This window comes from Mastomys coucha, unplaced genomic scaffold (assembly GCF_008632895.1).
Source record: "Mastomys coucha isolate ucsf_1 unplaced genomic scaffold, UCSF_Mcou_1 pScaffold16, whole genome shotgun sequence".
NCBI lineage: Eukaryota > Metazoa > Chordata > Mammalia > Rodentia > Muridae > Mastomys > Mastomys coucha.
In genome coordinates, this window is record NW_022196898.1 from 95,253,908 (window position 1) to 95,276,665 (window position 22,758).

Here is a 22,758-nt window from a genome sequence, read left to right on the forward strand (position 1 = left end):
ACTGGGAAGGGAGAAATTTACATGTAAATAAAGAAAATATCTAATAAAAAAAATAATAATAAAAAAGACACTAATGAATAGCTTGTTGGCCATGGATAATGTAAAATGGCACATGGGTGTCAAAACCCTAAAGGAAGCACAGAACAGAAAACCAGAAGTCTTATTTACTCTGTGTTATACAATGAAACTGCAACATACATGCAAGACTGCGGAATTCTACCTTCCGCTAAACACCAAGTTCGTGAGGAGTCACTGGTTGGATTGTAAGCCAAGGTCCTTGGGAGTGTTGGCTTCCTTCCAACAGGAGTCAAGTGTAGTACTGCAAGCTCTAGATCTGCCCTACCTGTGCAGTCCACATCTTTGAGCTTTTATCTGCACTCTGCAATCTCTGGTGTATTCTTGTCCAAGTTGATGAATCAGTGTTTGAGTCTGTGCATTTGCTGGGATACCATTATAGACAAGGTGGTGCTTGATGTTTGCATAGATCCTTTCACATATGAAGAAGGAAAGAAAAAGAAATCAGGGACTATGAGGGCGAAGAACACACTGACTGTCATGAATGCTACAGTTTAGCTGTGTTATTCCACCTTTCCCTTTAGTTGTCATGTGCAAGTTCAAGGTCCTGTACATACATTTTGTTCATAGGCCACCTGAACTGTAGACAGTGAGTGCTCTCAAAGTCTAACTCACTGAGTCACAAACTGTTCCAGCTTTGACGCTCTGCTACTTTGCATGTGTGTATAGGAAAGCTTGCTAACAATGCCATATCACAGATGTGAAGAAATCCCCTACAAGTGTATAATGATAAAACATTAATAACAAATAAGATTAAGTGTTAGAACCAGCTATCAGTTACACAATACCCAAAATAATGACCAGTACAATTAAACTAAACTTTGAAAATTCCTTCTTATTGTAACTATTATCAAAATTTTGAAATATGTAGTTTGAAAAAAACCCTTTCAATCATGGTTGGCTTTCATGATGCCTTATATAATGAAGTACCTGGTAGATGGCTATTTAAAAAGAATGCTGGGTTCTGTTGAGGTTTATCTAACCTATTATGAATTTGAAATAATAATATATGGAGCAAGTATGTTTGAGCCTCTTTCACTGTGAAGCTTCTAAATTTTTTCCTATTTAGACAAAAAAGACTTAATCCTTTATCATTATAAGTTTTCATGGACCATGTTAATTCCACTAAAATCCATTTTCTAGTAAATTATTCTTCTTAATACATGTTTAGTTCTTTCTAGTTTTTCTCAATGATCCTACTTAGAATCTTCACACATGACCCATGTTAGGCAAATAATTAAATAGCTAGCCCTTTATTATTTAATATTTTAACTAGATTAATGAACCAATGTGTTGTTACAGCATGTAGCCTATGACAATCCACATTACTATTTTTATAAAGACAATACAATGTCTTTTATAAAGACAATGTAAATGAAAGAGTACATGCAAATAATTTTGTAGGACATCTCTTCTCATAAAAATAAATGGGAAACTCTTTGTTAACAATAGGGATTTCATTATATTTTTCAAATTTACCATGATGGCTTTTCCTTAATCAGTCATATATTAGCATCAATGAGTTCTATAAAGAAGACTGTTAGAGAGATGGCTGAAATGTTGCTTCTACTGAGGTTTTCTCCAACAAAATAGGAAGCAAATATCTCTCTTCTGATGGTGACAGCATACTGGCCTTTGTGAGTAGGTGGGAAGGAACTTGACTGAGATAGAACTGGGCTTATACTGTCATTTCTCTTTCTTTTCCATTTCTTTTTTTTAAGTTATTTTATTTATTTAATTCCAGTCGTCCTCCCCCCCCCCGTTCCCTCTCCCATAGTTCCTCATCCCATTCCTCCTCCTCCTTGACTCTGAGAGGGTGCCTGACCCACCAGGTCTCCCCCTTCCCTGGGGCCTCAAGTTTCTCAAGGATTAAGCTCATCTTCTCCCACTGAGACCAGACCAGGCAGACCTCTGCTATATATATATGCCAGGGACCTTGGACCAGTGCCCAGCCCATGCATACTCCTGTTGATGGCCCAGTCTGGGGGAGCTCCCTGGAGTCTAGGTTAGTTTAGTCTGCTGGTCTTCCTATGGGGTCGCTCTCCTTTTCAGCTTTTTCCATTTCTTTACAGTGCTCATACTAATATTTTTCAATAGGAAGTTTTGGTCAGAAATTATGTAAAAAAAATAATAGACATTTAAAATTGGGATGGTATACAAGCAGAGTGTTTAAAAATCAAATTTCTGCCCCAAATAGCCTGCTAACTACGGTCCTTCAAAAGAAGGCCAGAGCACAGTACTCTCTGATACTGACCTGCTCCAAGTGTTACATTTATTCTGTTTTGAAAGAAGAAATATTTTAAATTTAGGTGTAGATTTCCAAGTACTGATAACATATTTGTAGTGTTTCAGAAAATTGTTATGTTCATTATACATACATATATATATATTCATATATGTATTCACAGGAGGAAATCTGCTGAAGAAGTAAAGATGAATGATGAATGAATGTTTAGATTTGTTAGAGAGTGTTTGCAGGTTTAGGGGCCTGTGGGACTTAGAATTAGAAACATGTAACAGGGAAACATATAGATGCATATGAAGGGACTTGTGAAGAGATCCTGTCTATACCTAAAACCTTGTGTGGTGGGGGGAGTAATTGAGCTTCACAAATGGATTCCATGAGAGAAAGCAGCAGTCTCTCTGCTATGAGGATGGAGGTGTGAGAGAGAAGGGAGCTAACAGAAACACAGAGGAACCAAATGCTCATCTGCAGTACTATTTAGAGGAAAATACTGTGTATGTATAATGAGATTATTTTCCAAACAGCAAGGATTACACTGTCCTCTTGGACTCTGTGTCCCCCCTACCATTAGCACACAGCTATTTAATTCATACTTATGCCCTTCGTTACTCTTACCCTCCATGTTTCCACACGGAGGATTCAAGTGTGAGACACCACTGTGATTGGTTCAGTTCCAGTTCCCTTGTCCCTCTGCAGAAATGCAGTGTCCCTTCCAGATGTCTCACCCAAACGGCCACTGACAAACTAAAGCACCCTCAGTGAATTAGCAGGTGCTATATGTACTGTCCTGGTTATTCCTGAACTAACTTAGGGAACAGAAGCCTGTTTTTGTGGAGAATCACAGCCACGGAAGGACTCGGCAAGGTCGTCCTCTCCAAATGCTTGATTTTGAATGCTTTTAGACTCTTCAGAGACACTAGTCAAGAGTTTCCAGTGACCCTGCTCAAACTCACCCTTCCGCTGAGACCCTGCTATCCTTCTGTCTCCAGGAACAAAGGGTCTTTATTTGAGACAGATAGAAGAATATAATTCCTCCTTTCTGTAAAATGTGCTATTTATACTTAGCTTTCTTACAAGTATCTCTCTGCTCTTCAGAACAGGGTATGCTTTGCCTCGTTTTTTTTGAGCTCCGAAGTCTTCATTGCATTTGCTATATACTAACTTTATTTCTTTCCACAGTAGGGTTGGGCAAGGCTTCATAACCATTTATGTGCCCAAAAACAAACAGTTTGTATGTCTATATCATCACATACATTTTTTCATGTTTTAGTGGCTAATTTTGATTTATTTATTTTACCTAGGAAACACCCCAAAAATTCAGCGACTTAAAAATTAGCTTTGTCTTTCAAAATTTTATATATCAAGAAGTCAAGTATCCTGAGCTGTATGCAGGCTTCCTAGAACTTCAGGAGTGATGGTTTATCTAATAGTTATCTCTACATACTAAAACGTAAAGATGATATCTTTGTCATGACTTTATGACATTTTCTTCTATGACTGCATCTATCTAGCTAGTTACTCTATCTCTAGTCTCTCTATTTTTAAAGATTTTAAGATTCGAAAGATGGTTTAGCCACAAAAAGTACACACTGCCGTTAACAGAGGAAGGAGAAAACTCCCCAATACTGAAATCTGAAGGCTCACAACTGGCTCTGTGTACAGATTCCAGGAATCTGATTGCTTCTTCTGGCCCAAGAAAGGATTGCACTCATGCATAAACTCACGAACTCTCTCACACACACACACATACGACCTTCAAATTATATTTATTTGTTTGTTTGTAAGAACTATGCTGTAACCACCATAGCAGACATGTAGAGGTCAGAGGACATCTTAGATAGTTTGCTTTAGCCAGTTCTCTTCCTATCATGTGCATCCCAGAGATCAAAGTTAGGTCATCAGGTTTCCCAGGAACTACCTTGAACCACAGAACCATCTCAGTGGCTGCTGAGCTTGTCTCTGCTGATGGGCATAGAGAATGCTTCACATTTTTCAGTACTGTCAACATTGCCTTAATTAGTAGCCTTAAAAACTCATTTGAGCCTATGTCAGATAAAGTTTAAGATTCATCCCTAAATAAAAATGTAACTCTTTATAAACGTAAGTACCTATGGATACATCCCTTTCTATTTCTATCCTGGTTTAAAAAAAAAACAAAAAAAACAAAACTACTCTTACTTGAATTAGGATTTATATATTAGTAAAACCAAGCATAATGTATATGGTTCATAGACTCTGAATTATTTCCTTATATTTTTTACTTTTTTGAGATATTTTAATTTTTATTTTGTGGTAGTGTTACAGACAATAGAATATAGTGAGGAGGTATTTTAGAGCTGTAGTAAATATCTTCCCACAAATATAAGCGATGTTTAAATTGATGTTGAAATGTACTTTTCCTTACTGAAGCATTTTAAACTTTTTGAAACAAACTCTGTTGGTTCTTTTTGTTTTATTTTTCTTTTCCGATGCCTAGATTCAGATTCCTGACCCTTGATACTGTAAAATACCTAACTTTATTTTCTTGTAGGGGTTTTGCTGATCTGCCTATCTAAATATCTAGCCTATCTGTAATGTCTTTGCCCTGCTGGAGGTTCCCTGTTCTCAGGTGCTTAACTAAGACAGGAACATTTCTTTAGCAGCATATCCTCTCTCAACTAACTCAGAAGACCAAAAGTGTATCTTTACCTTTCCTTGTACCACAGCCAATATCTTTTCTTCCACAAACAAACTATTCTAATGTCAAAGTGCATGTCTTTATTATCAAAATTTCTGAGTATTCTTACAAATGCACTCTTTCAAATGAGTCTGTGAAAAAAATGTTTACACAGCTATCTTATGGATCTTATATTTCACTTAAGAAATATTTATGAATCAATTTGTGAAAAATAATTACATTATGCTCACAAGTATATGGTTTTCTTTGAGAACTTTTTAAATTTGTAAACCTTTTATGCTTTGTATGACTATTTTCTTTTCTTCTATAATAGGTTTCCCTACCATATTATATTGATATATTTTTCTGACTACTAAAACTGTACTTTAAGAAAATCTATTATCTGTTTATATTATCAAAATATTTTTCAATAGCAATTTTTTACAGCAGGAAATTACTGAAATTTTTAGTGGTGTGACTAATTCTTCTTTCTCTTTGTCAGTTGATAGATTTTATATGATCACATAATGGTGATTTAAGTTCTGCATTTAAATTAGGAGTATTAGTATTTGCTATTTTGAAAATTGCATTATCTAAGTACTTTAATAAATTAAGCAGTTTAGGAAATATATCCTTTAAAATAAAATAAAAATTTAACATTTGCAAAACTATAAATTTTATAAAAAGACATTTAAATTTCAGTGGCATCTGTGAGTTTATAACATGATATTGGGCACTGTGATGATTGTTGTATTGTGCAGAAGGAGTCAAGTGTCACTGACTAAGTCCTAGGCAAACCCTGTCCTTTCAATGTTCAGTGCATGGGCAGTATTTTAGGAATCTTTGAAAAGAGAAAAAAGACCATTAATATCTTTGGGGTAAATTTGTTTTCTGTCTAAAGGATAGATTTTGGTTACTTTAACATTTCTTTGCAGAAAAATATGTTAGAAAGAAGGTAAAGAAAGGATTGATAGAGCAGTCAAGAGGGCAAGAACCAAGAGTAAAGAAATCACGAAAGCCACCCCAATTTGTACAGAAACAAGTACAGAAACATGTACATTGAAGGGTACCACCATATGCCTCTGAGTTAGGGATTCATTTTTAACATTGATAGAATGATTGACTCTTGGAGAGCCCAAATGATTGTTGGGAAATGGGAAAATGAAGAATCCAGACAAGCCAGTGGACAGGTACCCTCGGTAATCCCGAAAGCAGGACAATTGTTTTTCTTCCAGGTAATTCACAAAGGATGCTTGAGTAGGCATGCCCAACCTGTGACCCCAGGCTTCATGCATCCCAGAATAGCTATGAATGTGGACTGAGCACATTGTAGATGACAACAGCATGTCATAGTGTAAAAGATTAGACAACTCTGATGAGGTCTGCTGTTAAAACTGTACTACCCAGTCCATTGAACAGGCATGGGATGTCCCAGCTTTGACTCAGAATTTAAAGTTGCATCCAATTTAAAGGCACAGATCTTCACATGACAAGAGTGATAATTATGCAGCTTAAACGTCAAGACCCCGCTGCTCTACTTCTCTTTTTTCTACTGAGTCTTTTTAAGGAAAATGAGATAGATAGTGTCTAAGCTGATGACAAGAGAGATTTCCACTCTGTCTAAAGTTGCTTGTGATCCATAACATAAAACTAAAAACCAATAGATATAAAAAATAATGTAGTCTGTGTGATCAAATTACCTGTTCTCAATGGCAAGGTTATAGAAGTTTTACTCACCCAAATTTATGTAAGAATTGGGAATGGTGGTGTATATCTATAACTTCAGAGTCCAAAGATGGAGGCAGGAAGATGAAGAGTTAAAGGATAGATTCAGGTAGAAGGTAAACTCAGGGCTAGAACATGGGAAGCCCGGGGTGAGAAAAGCTAATGTCTACATAGTGTACACACTAAGACAAGTCTGAAAGTCTGAAAAGCAGAAGCAAGTTAAGCATGCCTAACACAAACTCAGAAGGCTTGGAACACAAATGTGTCGATGGTTCAACCAAGCTTTAAAGTAATCCCTTCAAATGTTACAGTACTGAACTTTCACACAAAGTGGGCAAAGTGTCAAAACTTATTAATTACTGCAAGAAGCTCTGGAAAGCTGAAAGAAAATTCTGTGACAACAAAAACTGTTCAAGTGTCTTTTCTTCCCTTGATTTCCTCATAGCCATGGGTTTTGTGAAAGCTTCTCATGCGCGGCTTGAGTACCAACATCCCAAAAGACTGCAGTACATATTGACACAAGTAAAACTCCATGTAGATGTGCATTGCCTAAACATTGTTATTCACTGGGGAAATGTAGCTAAATGAAACCCAGTCTAAAATGCATAGCCCTGCTAGGCTTAGAGTCCAGGGATGTGTCATTTGGGGAAGTTAACCATCCTATGATCTAAACATGATGCGAGCTGTTTTCCAGACAGGACATAGTTGAACTCAAAAGTAGAGTGTGCTTTGGTGTGTCTCAATACCCTAAATTGAATTTACCTAGAGGGAATTGAACTCACAGGTGCAAAACCTATTTAATTCTAAGTCAAGCAATCTAACCAGAAAACCTAAATTAAAGGGATGAACAGGGCAAGACATAGACTGAGAAAGGATTGTGGTTAGGAATAAAGAGATGAGGCATTCTATTTGGGCTGGGAACCTGTGGTTTAATGTCACTCTATTTAATATGTCAATTCCAGGCGCTCTAAGCAGCATGACTGTGCTGTGTGCTCCATAGTTGAGTGGGAGAGACTTGTAGATAAAAACATCACGTCAGTCCTAAAATTATGATATCTACCTTCACCACATCCATCATGTGCAGCTATCAAACCTAAAAATTTCAGCAACTTCTGGAAACATTCCAAATTGCAAGTTGCATCTGTCGGCTTGACTGGGCCACAGAGCTGCAGAGAGACCACTGTAATAGATGGGAAGGGGCAAGGTATAGTGACACCCACTGATCTTTCCTTTCTCTAAATGACCAGGGAACAACCAAAACAGCCCTAAAATGGAGCCTTACCACCCACATCATCTTCCTTGGTCTGTTTAGAAAGTTTTAAAGTGTGCTGGGAGAGCAACATGGAGGCTTTGAATCAGCTTTGTCAGGCTAATTTGACTGTGTTCTGTCAATGCGGCCACTGACCTCACTTCTAACTCAGTGGCATAACTCAAAAAGTGGAACAAGCTACTGTCCTTAAACCTGGATTGTGCGCTTTACTGTGCCTGCAGTTTGCTGTGACACCATACAATCGAAAATGCTCACTCCTAATCCTTACAAAAAATGTCCTCAGTCACTCTGGGGGTAAGGTAAGCACTAGAACTGCAGCTCCATATTCTCAGGATTTGGAAAGGATGTGATGGTAGGAACAAACCATGAACTAGGAGGGCAATGGGTCAATATATGTAAATGTCTCTACACAAGTTGATATAAAACACATGACTTCAAGTGACTTCTAAACTGCTTGAATCCTATAAGGCACACAGAGAAATAAATGAACTGAACACCATCTGTTTGTCCTTTTGGTACATGTGGTAATGGTCATTTCTCTGACTACCTGTGGATATGGAAATGTGTTTAAAATGATGAAGGACCCTCTGCTCTACTGTAATGACAACTACCAGTGACATTTGTAACCTTAGCAGCAGGTTAGAAACTATTTATGTCCACTCTTATTAAGAATTTTACCTCTTTGACACATCCATTTGGTTCTGTTAGAAAAAAGAAAATCATTAGTCTGACCTAAACCCACAAATGAAGACCAACTTCTCTCAAGTAATTTACATATACTTAACTATTTATGAGTGCCCCGCTGTGCATCAAAGGCGGTTATCAATCTACCTACATGCCAGACTTCTATAGAGCATCCAGTTCTTGTGAAAAGCATTCCTTAGGAGATAAACCTGGAGGTCAGAAATCCATTCAGCAGCACTTGCTCTTCCTGGGGGACCATTTTGGCATTTTTTGCAGGGAGTAAAGTTAATCCGTCCATTCAACAGATATTTATTAAGAAACTGCAATGTGCCAAACATTAAGCATACTCTAATTTAAGAATGCACTTAAAGCTCCAGTACACTACTGTATTAAAATCAATCTTTCCGTTGACTATTATTTATCAGCAATCAATCATTCTTTTCTCTTCCCACAATTTTATTTGTTGATAAGTTGGCTAGATGACAAAAGTTAGCAATACTCAGATCACTTCTTGCTTGAAGTAAGTTCACTAATTAAGTATTGGCCCCTTGATCCCACCTAACACAGCCTGCTCTGCAGGGAACAAACACATTCATGTTGTTGGGCTAATTTTTTCTTTCCATTTTTTCTGGGTCTTTTTGGTGAGATTTTTTTTCCTCTTTAAAACAAAAACAACATTTAGTGCTCTTGCATTTGATGCCAGCTCGGTGCTTGCGGTGGGCGGCCTGACCTAGAAGGAATTACTGCTGATTCAAGAGACAAGTCAGCACGGTTTGTTCCACGAGCTCTGCTTATGCCACACAGTTCCCTGGGCTTTGGTATGTTACATTTTCCAAGGCAAATTATTTTGGGATCCAACAGAACCACTACACTCTGTGTCTAAATGACCAGTGTTCCACACATTTCCTAGAATTACAGAGGCCAACGAATAGGATTCATGCTCACAATGTACAGAACAGTAGACAGAACAACAACCCAGATCTTTGGGGAGAGAGGGAACTTTACTTCTGACCACTAATGACTTCTGAAGTTTCATATGCCCTGCAAAAAAAAAAAACACTTTCAAGGAAACAAAACTGAGTTTTCCCATGCTTCTTATAATTAGTCTTTGCTTTGGGGTCTGAAGAATAGCATGTACTTTGAATTTATTCCTTAAAAGTGCATAAAGTGTATTGAATTCCAGCTGATACTTCTGAAGGCAGTTTTTAAGATTTTTCTATTGTTTGATGAAAATCACACTCATGTTACTTTGCATCATATTTTATAGTGTGTAATTATCAAGTAGATGCATAGTTACGTAGGGGATGATGGGGAAATACAACAAAAAATAAACTACCTTTCTGGGCTTTTGTTTTCTTTTCTTTACTCATACAATGTTTATAATATAGTAAAGTGGAGGAAAATTTTCTAATTTGTGGATGTTGGTTCCAAGCTGTGCCTATACAGTTTTATGACTGCTTAGTTCCAAAATGTATAAACACATTACCCTTCTACATAGCAAAATGCCCAGGAGAAAGCAATGCAAAGAAATGAAGCAGAGGAAAATATATTGCACCATTTTCTTTTCAGTTGCTTTTTAAACATTTAATTTAGAATTGATCAGGTTTGGGGAGATGGCTGAGTTCATTAACTGCCTGTTGCATAAGTATGGACCTGGGTCCCTCCAGTTCAGATTTCCAGCACTTATGTCAAAAAAATAACCATAGAAAGGTCAAGGTCTTTAATAACCCAGAACTGATAGAAGGGGGTCTGGAGAAGAGGGTCTAGAACTCATCAACCAGACACAACAGGTGACTCCATGGCTTTCCTGGTCATGCAAGATGCTATCTCAAGAAATATGTTGGAGAGAGGAAACAAGATAGAAGAACGCAATCAATATTGATCTTTCCATGTATAGGCACACACACATACACACACACACACACACACACACACACACACACACACACACACATACACACACACACACACACACACATAATGCAACACATAGATCAAGCAAAAGTGGCTTCAGCTTTGATGAGCTATTGAGTACTTTCTGCTTTCCTTTCTTTCATTTTTTTGAGTATTTAATAACACTTAACTATCTTTTCAATTCATGGCAGGAACTAATAGAAATAATCACTTTACATATTTACATGTATAGTCTTTATTTTGAGATTAATGATTGTTGTTTTGAGTGTATGTGTGTGTGTTTGTGTGCGTGTGTGTGTGTGTGTGTGTGTGTGTGTATGTGTGTGTGTGTGTACATGCATGCATTCCACTGGATTAAATTTGTTCTGCAAATGAACTTTTCTATAGGATCTGTGATGTTAAAGCATTTGATAGCTCGGTAAGCCTCTGAGCATATGTATGATCAAATTGCCAGTGTGCACCACGCATCTCAGTATTCAGTAGATCTGAGCAGTTGTTATGCACTTCATGTTTGATAGTTTGAGAGTGGAAGCCTATGGCTCTGCAAAGTTCAACGTAAAATTTCTGAGAAAGAATCTTGGAGTAATTCTGACATGGATCTGGCTTATCTAACAATTTAAATTTGATAATATCACATGGATTAAGTAAGAGACAAACAAAAACAACAGCATCTACTTCTACTTACATAGAGGGGAGGATTTGATTGCTGTCCAGCCCACAGTGGTTCACATAATACGTTTACTCTACAGAATGTGCAGCTATGAAAATAGAAGAGTGACAAAAATTATATTACTGTTTTGGAAGAGCATCAGAATGACAGAGTTAGAGAAGCCGGGACTTGAACCCTCAGGAGAGTGAATACTCTTTCGTAACATGCTTGTGGGGCTGTCTCAGTCAAGATGAAGTCTTCCATAACAGTACGGAGGGCCACCTTCACACAAATCACCATGGAGCTCTTAATCATGTTAGATAAATAGTTGGCAACAACATTGGAGGAAGAATCAATAGGAAAGATGAAGGGCATGGTCCACCCTCCAAGGACTAGAAGTTTGTAGAGTGTAGGAAACAGAAGCAGAGGAAATGAACAAGAAATGGTGTAGAAGAAACTTCACAGAAAGCTATGAGGGGCTCATTTCTAATTTCCATTCACCTTTAAAAATAGGCTTAAAATTGGAGCAAAGAGATACATATGAAAAGTAATTGAGCCACTGAGCTGAGAATCCATGGTTGAACTGAAGGACTGACGGCCTTTGCCATTGTTACATGTAGAAATCTTGCTTGTAAAAACAACGAAATGCTAGGAGGTTTCTTGAACATTTAACTACTTGTACACTTGGCTATATGTTGACAGGGATGTTCTAAGGCAAAGAAATCTCCTTTCCAGAAAAATGGAGTTATAAATCAGTTCATGTTAGTTTACAGGTTGGTCAACAAATATTCTATTACTCAGGTCATCAATGAATCAAAATTAGTAAAAGGGAGATGAGGGGTTTGTTGAACATTAATAGTCTTGTAATATAAAGGAAATACACAAATAAAGAAATAGAGGTAGGTTATCTAAAAAAGGAAACAGAGAACAGAAAATAATTGAAAAAATAAATGCAAAAACAAAAACAAAAAAATTATATAAAAAAAAACCAACCACCAACCAAATAATAACAAAAGAAACTAAGACCGCCTCTGTAAATACCGTTAAAACATGCTACCAAGGTCATCCGCACATGCTACCAAGGTCATCCGCTTTGGAAGCATGAGTAATGCCTAAGATTCACAAGTTTGACATATCTCTCATAGTTTCAAGTTTCATAGTTTCATAGGCTGCTACCAGCTAATGATTGAGCACAGCCAGGGTCCTTATGCAGATCACCTATTCCAAGATTTGAGACCCCATTCATAACTGTAGCTGGGAATTCTCATCAGTCTGGCTAATACTCTCTTTGAGTTACATAGCAGTTTAAGGGTCTTCCTCAGTAGTAGAAATGGCTCTGTGGTTTAGAGAACTTGCTGATCTTACAGAGGACTGGAGTTTAACATCTAGCACTACACTGGTGGCTCACAAACAGTTATAACTCAACCTCTAGTGAATCAGACATTTTCTTCTGGCTTCTGCCATTACTCACATGCAAGCATAAATACATACGCATACACACACAGAAAAAGAGAGAGCGAAAGAGAAGCAGACAGACAGAGACAGAGAGATAGACAGAGAGACAGAGACATACAGAGACAGAGAGACAGGGAGAGAAATAAAATTACATAATTTTGATACACAGTTCCTCCTTTCTCCATCATAGAACCCAGGACCTATATCATGATTTGAAGACACTATCTGCTATTTGTGGGACCCATCTATTTTATGTTTTGCAGATACATCCCTGAACAACCATTGCCATAAGCCATTTTAGTGGTTCTTTTCTTAAGAGAGCCCTGAGAAACATATGTGGTACCAGGAATATTCTAATAATATATGATCAAAGTGAGTCCAGGCTCATCCTTAATAGGTAAAATAATTGTCATGTTTTACATAATTGAATTCCTTGTGTTGAATAGCAAGCCATCATGGCAAGAGTGTTGAGCAATGACCACACGGTAAGCATCCTACTTGAAGTGAACACTGTGGCAACTCTCAGGCTTCTGCCATTTGAATGATGATAAGAGAAGTGGGAACTTTGCAACAAAGCCATTCGAGTTAAATAGTAATTGCCAACCAGTATCGATGTAAACTAGAAGTGGATAAACTGAAGGCGAGGGGTGTTACTGGAGAGTTAAAAGTCAAGTGAATGAGCAAGGAGACTCTTTGGTGGACACAGACAAGAACTGGGTAGATCTCTGATTATTTGAATCATAGAGCTGAGATAATATTTCAATGGCCTAACGGCCTCCAGAGAATAGTTTATGTCATGGCTAATGTAGATTGCTAACTTGAAAGCATCTAGGATCACCAAGACACAAACTTCTGGGTTGACTTCAAGAGGTTTTCTAGGTAAGATTGCTAGAGGGTTGAAGTCACTGCTTACCATATTTGGGTGCCTGTGGTGATTTGAATATTCTTGACCAATAGGGAGTGACTCTGTTAGGAGGTGTAACCTTGTTGGAGGATGTGTGTCATTGTAGGATTGGGCTTTGAAGCTCTGCCCAGTGCAGAAAAGTCAGTTTTCTCCTGGTTGCAGTCAGATCAAAACATAGAACTCTCAACAACTCCAGGGCCATGCCTGCCTGCATGCTGCCATGTTTCCCTCCTTGATGATAATAGACTTGTCTTTTCAGTAACCTAACCAGAACTTTGTTAAAACTCTTAGTCCATGGTCCAGGAGATATAGCTTACTTGGTAGAGTAATCTATAGGTAATAATCTTACTAATATTCTGTAGTACTCTTCCTTGATCTAGCATCTAGAGGCCTTGAGTTCAATCACTATCACATTCTAATACGTGATGTAGAAGCACACAGGCCTCCATACCGATCTGTAATGCAACCTCTGACACTCTAGAGATGGAGGAAAGAGAACGAGAACTCCATGCTCAAGCTTAGCCTCATCGGGTCACAGGTCCACCTGAGTAGAATTCATTAGATGCTGTCTTAGAACTACATGGGCAATGTAAGATCCCATTCTCTTTCTTTAAGAGCTAGAAAAGTGGCTCAGTGGTTAAGAGCACTTGTGGTTAGGAGCAGTTCTTCATGTAACTCTAGACACATGCGGAGACTTGTAAGAAGAAAAAGCAAAAAAAAAAAAAAGAATGCTAGTCCATTTGTGGACTTCTTCCAAGCCTCCCCTGTTGCTCTTCCACACCACAGTTTCAGACCAGCCCAGATCTTCAAGTGCTTCTTCCTATCCCCTCACAAGTGTCACCTTGACAAAATGCCTCAACTATCCTTGCGTATTTGGAGGTCTGAGAACAACAAACTTAAAGAATCCTTATACTAGTGTTAAGGCTTGAGTTATTTCAATAATTATTTCACATTTGTTTATCTACATGTATGGGAAAGAGTGAGTGTGTGTGTGCATGTGTGGTGGCATCCACACCATGGCCCATGTGTTGAGGTCAGAAGACAATCTACAGGAGTTAGTTGAAACTCAAGTCATTAGGCTTGGCAGTAAGCAAACATCATTACAGGCTGATCCATCTTACCGCCCTTCCCCTTAGGCTGCAATTCTCAATGCAGCCAATCTATTAATTAAGTGTGAAGAAACAAATAGCTTGCATTAAGTGCAAGGTCTCTATGTGTGAATTAACTTAATTTTCACAGCAACCCCATGAATGGACCTTATTTATGTACCCATTCCTCAGTTAAAGAGATTAAAACAAGAGATACACTTGTCAAAAAAAAAAAAAAAGAACTATTCACCAGTGCAATGAAAACACAAACCCAAATAGCACCCAAAAGAAGTAACCTACCTGGGAACTCAAAAATGGACTTTACCTTCTAGCCTACAGAGGATGCAATTCAACTGACTTGATTTAGAATTGTGACCTTTACAATCATAAGGTAATAGGCCATGATTGTTTAAGACTCTAATTCTGAAGTAATGTGTTACCATAACATAAGAAAACTAATAATAGCCAAAGGAAGGCTATTGGGAATATGAAGAGCAAAAATGAATTATATAGGGATAAAGGGAGGCCAGGTGAAAGCCAATCCGGAATGGTGTGTGGTTAGCATGGGCAAAAGATGGAGTGGTCTATGACTGTCTAGTAGGAAAAATATAACTGAGAAATAAAATGAAAGTGTGATAAGAATAAGGAAGAAGGGATTAGAAATGTCTGAAAATTACCACGTGGAAGAAGAGCAATGAGAGTTCACAATATCAGCGATCCACTGACTCAGAGGAGTAAGGCACTTGCCACCAGTCAGCTCCATGCCAAGATCTGACACCCTCTGAGGTTGAGTTGTCCTCTGATCTCTATGTGCATTTATTTATTAGTGATCAAGAGCAACAAAATCTGATGTCTTCATTATGGATTTTAAATAGACATAAATGTATCTTAGAACATAAACAGTATTCATGCTCATAAAATTATAATAACATCAAATACCAGTAAGATATTACTGATATAGGAATTCCTTTATAGGATGATAGAAGGCAGGAGCAAACTCCACATTTGAGAAAGCAGTTTGTCAGCATCTTCAGTTTTACAGTGTTGCTCCCTATCAACAGATATCGCCAGTTCTAGAAAAAATGACCTGAGACATGGAGAGACAGTGGTAGCAAAGACTGCAGCTCCTGAGCTCAGCACCACTGAGGGTGAAACTGAAGAACGTAAAAGTTCAACATAAAAAACCATTTTGATAGTTTATGTCTTTTTATTGAGATCGCCCATGCTCCTGGATTGGCAGGATTAATATAGTAAAAATGGCCATCTTGCCAAAAGCAATCTATAGATTCAATGCAATCCCCATCAAAATTCCAACTCAATTCTTCATAGACTAAAAAAGAGCAATTTGCAAATTCATCTGGAATAACAAAAAACGTAGAATAGTGAAAACTATTCTCAACAATAAAAGAACCTCTGGTGGAATCACCATCCTGGACCTTAAGCTGTATTACACAGCAATTGTGATAAAAACTGCATGGTACTGTCACAGTGACAGGCAGGTAGATCAATGGAATAGAATTGAAGACCCAGAAATGAACCCACGCACCTATGGTCACTTGATCTTGAACAAAGGAGCTAAAACTATCCAGTGGAAAAAAGACAGCATTTTCAACAAATAGTGCTGGCTCAACTGGCGATTATTATGTAGAAAAATGCAAATTGATCCATTCCTATCTCCTTGTACAAAGCTCAAGTCCAAGTGGATCAAGGACCTCCACATAAAACCAGATGCACTGAAACTAATAGAAAAGAAAGTGGGAAAAGCCTCGAGCAAATAGGCACAGGGGAAAATTTCCTGAACAGAACACCAATAGCTTATGCTCTAAGATCAAGAATTGACAAATGGGACCTCATAAAATTACAAAGCTTCTGTAAGGCAAAAGACATTGACAATAGGATAAAAATGGCAACCAATAGATTGAGAAAAAATATTTACCAATCCGATATCTGATAGAGGGCTAGTATCCAATATATAAAAAGAACTCAAGAAGTTAGACTCCAGAGAACCAAATAACTCTATTAAAAATGGAGTACAGAGCTAAACAAAAAATTCTCAACTAAGGAATACTGAATGCCTGAGAAGCACCTAAAAAATGTTCAACATCCTTAGACATCAAGAAAATGCAAATCAAAACAACCCTGAGATTTCACCTCACACCAGTCAGAATGGCTAAGATCAAAATCTTAGGTGACAGCAGATGCTGTAGAGGATGTGGAGAAAGAGGAACACTCCTTCATTGCTGGTGGAAGTGCAAGCTGGTACAACCACTCTGGAAATCAGTTTGGCAGTTCCTCCAGAAATTGGACATAGTACTACCTGAGAACCCAGCTATACCACTCCTGGACATATACCCAGAAGATGCTTCAACATGAAATAAGGACACATGCTCCACTATGTTCATAGCAGCCTAATTTATAATAGCCAGAAGCTGGAAAGAACCCAGATGTCCCTCAACAGAGGAACAGATGCAGAAAATGTGGTACTTTTACACAATGGAATACTACTCAGCTATGAAAAACAATGAATTTATGAAATTCTTAGGGAAATGGATGGATCTGGAGAATATCATCCTGAGTGAGGTAACCCAATCATAAAAGAACACATATAGCATGCACTCTCTGATAAGTGGATATTAGCCCAGAAGATCATAATACATGAAGTACAATCCACAAACCACAAGAAACTCAAGAAGAAGGAAGACTTCGTTCCTTCTTAAAAGGGGGAACAAAATGCCCATGGAAGGAGTTGCAGAGACAAACTATGGAACAGAGACTAAAGGAAGGACAATACAGAGACTGCTCCACCTGGGAATACTTTCCATATTCAATCATCAAATCCAGACACTATTGTGGATGCCAGCAAGTGCTGGCTGACAGGAGCCTGATATAGCTCTCTCCTGAGAGGCTCTGACAGTGCCTGACTAATACAGAAGTAGAGGTTCAAAGCCATCCATTGGACTGAGCACAGGGTCCCCAATGAAGGAGCTAGAGGAAGGACCCAACGAACTGAAGGGTTTGCAGCCCCTTAGGATGAACAACAATATGAACTAACTAGTACCCTCAGAGCTCCTGAGGACTAAACCACCAACAAAATAGTACACATAATGGAACTAATGGCTCCAGTAGCCATATGTATAGCAGAGGATGGCCAAGTTGGTCATCAAGGGGAGGAGAGGCCCTTGGCCCTGTGAAAGTTCTATGCCCCAGTGTAGGGGAATGCCAGGGCCAGGAAGTGGGAGGGGATGGGATGGTGAGCAGGAGGAGAGGAGAGGGAACAAGATTGTTTATTTTATTTTATTTTATTTTTATTTTTTTCTTTTTTTTTGGAGGGGAAACTGGGAAAGGAGATATCATATGACATGTAAATAAAGAAAATAGCTAATAAAAAACATAAAAAAATAGAAACCATTTTGAGAAATGATGGTGCCACACTCTGCAGCCATTAAATGAAATTTATATTAAATAAATAATGAAAATAAATTAAATTTTCATAAATAATTTTATGAAAATTATTTAACATTGAGAACAATTCTGACATACATATTCAGCTCACATCTCAGACTTACCCCCCATTTAAATCATGAACGTATGAAAGGAGTTCTTAATTTTTTCTTTGTGGACTTTTTCTCAATTGTCTATAATAAATTTTCATACATATATAATAATGGAAAAGCAATGAATGAGCAGAAGTTAATATTCTGGGATCTCTGTGCTCTAAATTCAAATAAATTTACTGGCAGTGTTACCGGTGAGCTAAAGAAAAAAGCGGAACCCACTTGCCCAATGCCATTCTCCCATCATACAAGCTGGAAGAAGCATTGGCTTTCACTGTGGCACTTGACTTTCACCCTGACTCCTTATCTACTAGCCCTTCTGTATTCTCTCCTTATCCAACATGGCTCCAAGGTTATTATTTCCAACCCTTTATACCTTATGTCCTCAATTCATATTTTGTCCCTCTAACATACCCATGTTTTCTCTTTTGTTGAGGTAATAAAAATACTGAGTAATCCAGAAAATATGAAATTTTATTTACTTCCAGTTACATTTATACCAATATTTCTCTGACCAAAAAAAAGAAAAAAGAAAAAGAAAAAAGAAATCAATCTTCCTTCTCAAGACTGTCTCTTTCTCTTTTGTTCTCATATCCTGTCCCTCTGATTCCAAAGCTTGCCTCTCAATACTAAGTCCTTTTTGATCTACAGGAAGATATCCTATTTAAGTTGTATTCTGTAAGGTATACATTGGAAAGCCTGCCAAACCAAAGTGAAAGGCAGAGTGCTTTAAGGTATGGCTAAGGTAGACCCCAGAACTTGATTAATAGGACTCCCAAATTCCCTGTAGAATATCTAGCACTATATTACCTATATGCAAACTAACATGATTGGTTCATATTCCATGACTTGGGATAGACAAGCATAAACTAGCTGAGGAGGGAGGGGCTCTGCAGGTATCCATTAACTTATAATCAATGTGACACTATAGCGGTTCTCCAACTCCAGAATCTCTATGTAAGAAACGGGTTCATGTAACACACACTATCATCCTCTATACAGGGATCAAACATGCAGTGCAAACATCCCTTAGTCAAATGCTTGCATGGGAAATCCACAATATTTATTAGTAGATGAGATTCTATTATTATTAATGTCAGGATTATGTAGAGTTTCAACTAGACTCATGATCAGACAGACATAACTTTGTCATCCTTTTGTCTGCAGTCTCATGCAAGGCCAGACAATGAAATAGCTAGGCACACTAGGCAAGGGCATAGACGTGGGAGTCTTCATTCACAATTAACATGACCTCAGTCTGCTTGTACAGAGCTTCAGTAAGTCAATCACAAAATATGAACAACTGCACGAAACTTTCCTAACATAGTGGTGTGTTGACCTGAAATGGGTATATGGAAGGGCTTTTAGGGAGAAGAAAGGACCAGAGTCAAGACCCTGAGAGGAAAGGAGTCTTTTAAGGATAGGAAGGAGTCTTTGAAGGATGGAAAGCAATAAGCAGAATTGCCAGCTTCAGATAAGACTTCAGAAAAATCATAAACCCAGATGTCTGACCCCACAAGCCACACTGAAATGATCTAAACAAGTTCTGGTAGTGTGGATAGGAAGGGAACCGTCTGTCTGGGGTGACTTTGGCATTCTTTCTGCCTCCAGTTCCTAATGATGCTCAGAGACAGTCATACCCTGGAAACAAGCAAGCCCTTGCCACAGTTAAGAATGGGGTAATAATAATAATAATAATAATAATAATAATAATAATAATAATAATAACAGAGTGAGCTTTTTTGCCATTATGAGGAAGGACAGGTTCCTTGCTAGACTTTGTGAAGAGCATTCCCTCTGGTCCTCAGAGACACAGATGGTGGCTAAGCTTGTAATATCTGGGGAGTTGATAATTGTAACTGAGGCTCAAAAGAGATGACAATTTAATGGGACACAAGAATACAAAGACAATCAGGAAATATAGAGCTTCCAGGATGCTTCTCAGGGTGCCAGGAAACCTACATCAGTAAATAAGATCCATTTACTTCCTCTGTTGCCAGACAACAGATAGAAACAAAGTCAAGCAAGCATCATTCTTGGTTATTCTCTCATGGGGGTCATTCACAGCCTGACTGGAGAACAGCTGCTCGAGCCAGTGACTTAAGAGTTTTATAGGTTTTGATTGTCAGCCCCTGGATTCTACCTGTTGGATGGGCAACATATGGGAAGATTCAGACACTCTGAAAGATTTAAGAGTGCTCCACACAGTGAACCCTTTGAATTGCTTCCCATTGATGGCCACGCCTGACGTGAACATACACATGAATAGGATCCAAATGTGACTAAGGTTTAAGACAGCAGCTGAAGCACAGTAACTGTCGGCCATGAAGCTCCAAGGATTAGAGCAGCTTAACACAAGGAATTGCTGGACCCCCATACTCAATTATTTGGTAAGCATACACTGGTGCCCTGTGTAGCAGAGTGTGTTCCCTGAACCCAGCTGAAACCTCCGCATGCATCTGTCTTTCATTCCCACTGGAAAAAGTAATGCTGATTTTTCAATGACTTGATGAATGGATATGGCTTTTGTGAGACACAGAGTAAACGATTTAATCTGTGTATTTCTATGGCCCTCAGAGTCTTTGCTTTAGCCTAAGTCACCACTATGTCACCATTGCATCTACCTCTCATTTGGCTTTACGTTGGCCAGCCTGATCAGTAGAGAGTGTCATCTAGTCTACTGTCCCCTCAATGTCTAGCATTTCTCTCACCCATGTAGCCATGTGAATGGAAAGAACAAGAATCTGTTGTGTACAAATCCTGATTGAGTGATAAATTCTGGAGCTTTGTGTAAAGGTTTATTTCACTGTGTATATTTGTGTATGTCTGTGTAAGTATGAGCATGGGAGGGCAAGTGTGTTCATAGAGGCCAGGAGGGTATTATAGGGCTCCTGAAGCTCAAGTCATGGATGTTTGTAAGCCACTCAGCATATCTTCTGGGAACAGGACTCAGGTCCTATGTGAGAACCGTACATAGCTTAAAGACTGAGCCATCTTTCTAACCCAACAAGACTGAGCCATCTTTCTAACCCAACAAGGTGTGCCTTGAGTTCATCTCACAGTATGTCAAGAAAAAACCCCTAATTGAAATATTTTCCCAATATCCCCATACAGGCATAATTTGTATACAGAGTTGACAAGTTAAAAAATGCCCCCATTACCATTGGCACTATTGGCTTTTCTTTTAGGACCACATCAAGTAGATAACTAATGTTCCAACCACAAATGTTTCCTTAGAGGTATTATTTGAATCTAAGAATCCTTAAATCATTAAGGATTTGTTAGCAATCAATGTGTTTTAGTTAAATTGCACAGTTCAAGAAATTACAACATGTTTTAAAATAAACTTGAGTTATAAATAAAATTTATAGTGTATTAATAAATGGCTAAAATGAATGCAAATTTACAAGAAGGTAACAAATCCTGATAGCATGCTGTACAATAAACAACTCTGTTTAACTAGATTGCCATGTGTACATCCACACAGCTAGAAGTGTGTGAATGCTATCACCACACAGAAATAGTAAATGCATGAAGACTGAACATGGATGTAATGCACACATACGTACAAGCATCACACTGCACCCCACAAATATAAAGAATAAATTGTTAACAGTTGTTAAAATGTGAAGATCAAAATGTGACTTCCAACTTTGGTTACTAATTCCGTTTTGGTTAACAGCCTACTATATTCCAGGTACTTACTGTTACAGACTTTATAACTTACTAAGTTGACTAACATTAAAAATACTCACATGGCTTGAGATAACAGTGTATCTCTGTAATAACATGACTCCAGGCCAAAGACAGGAAGATTCAGGCAGGTTGGAGGCAAACGCATTGTCTACATGCTCTGGTGCAAGTAACCAGGGCTAGATAGGAAGACATATCTCAAAAAACAACCAGCCAAACCTCTCTTGAATATAGTGTCAGATACTTAATATTAAGAGCAATGAATAAAAGTTTCTATAAAAAAAATTGAAAGAGTCATAAGTGCCCTTTATCATGACAAAGAAGGCAGGAAAAGATGTGTGTTAGGGAAATTCATTCAGTTTCAGACAAGATGTCTAAGAGGTTCCAATGACAATGTGACAGAGAAATTTGTAGATGAGAGTAAGTGGGCAAGCTTCTTCCTGTGAAAACAAGAGTGCCTCAACTACTCAGGAGCCATGAAATGCCAGCTGCAGTGCCGTGTGTCTGTACCATGAGAGGTGATTCCTCAAGATGAGGGGGTACCAGGCGCAGACACAGAAGCGTCTACGAAGCATCCAGACCACTTCGCCTGTCAGCCCAGGAGAGAGCGAGAGACCTTTTCTCAAACAGGATAGAATGTGAGAAGTGACACCTGAGCTTGTCCTGTGACCCGCACATGGGCACAATGACGTGCACACACACCCATGAATGTGGGTGCATACATGCAAATTTTAAAAAAGAACATGTGCAGATACGCCACAAGCTGTGATTTTTTTTTTACCCCACCCCTGTAGAGAGATATCACATTGCTATCGAGGAATTTAGCCCAGGAAGAGGATTTTCAAA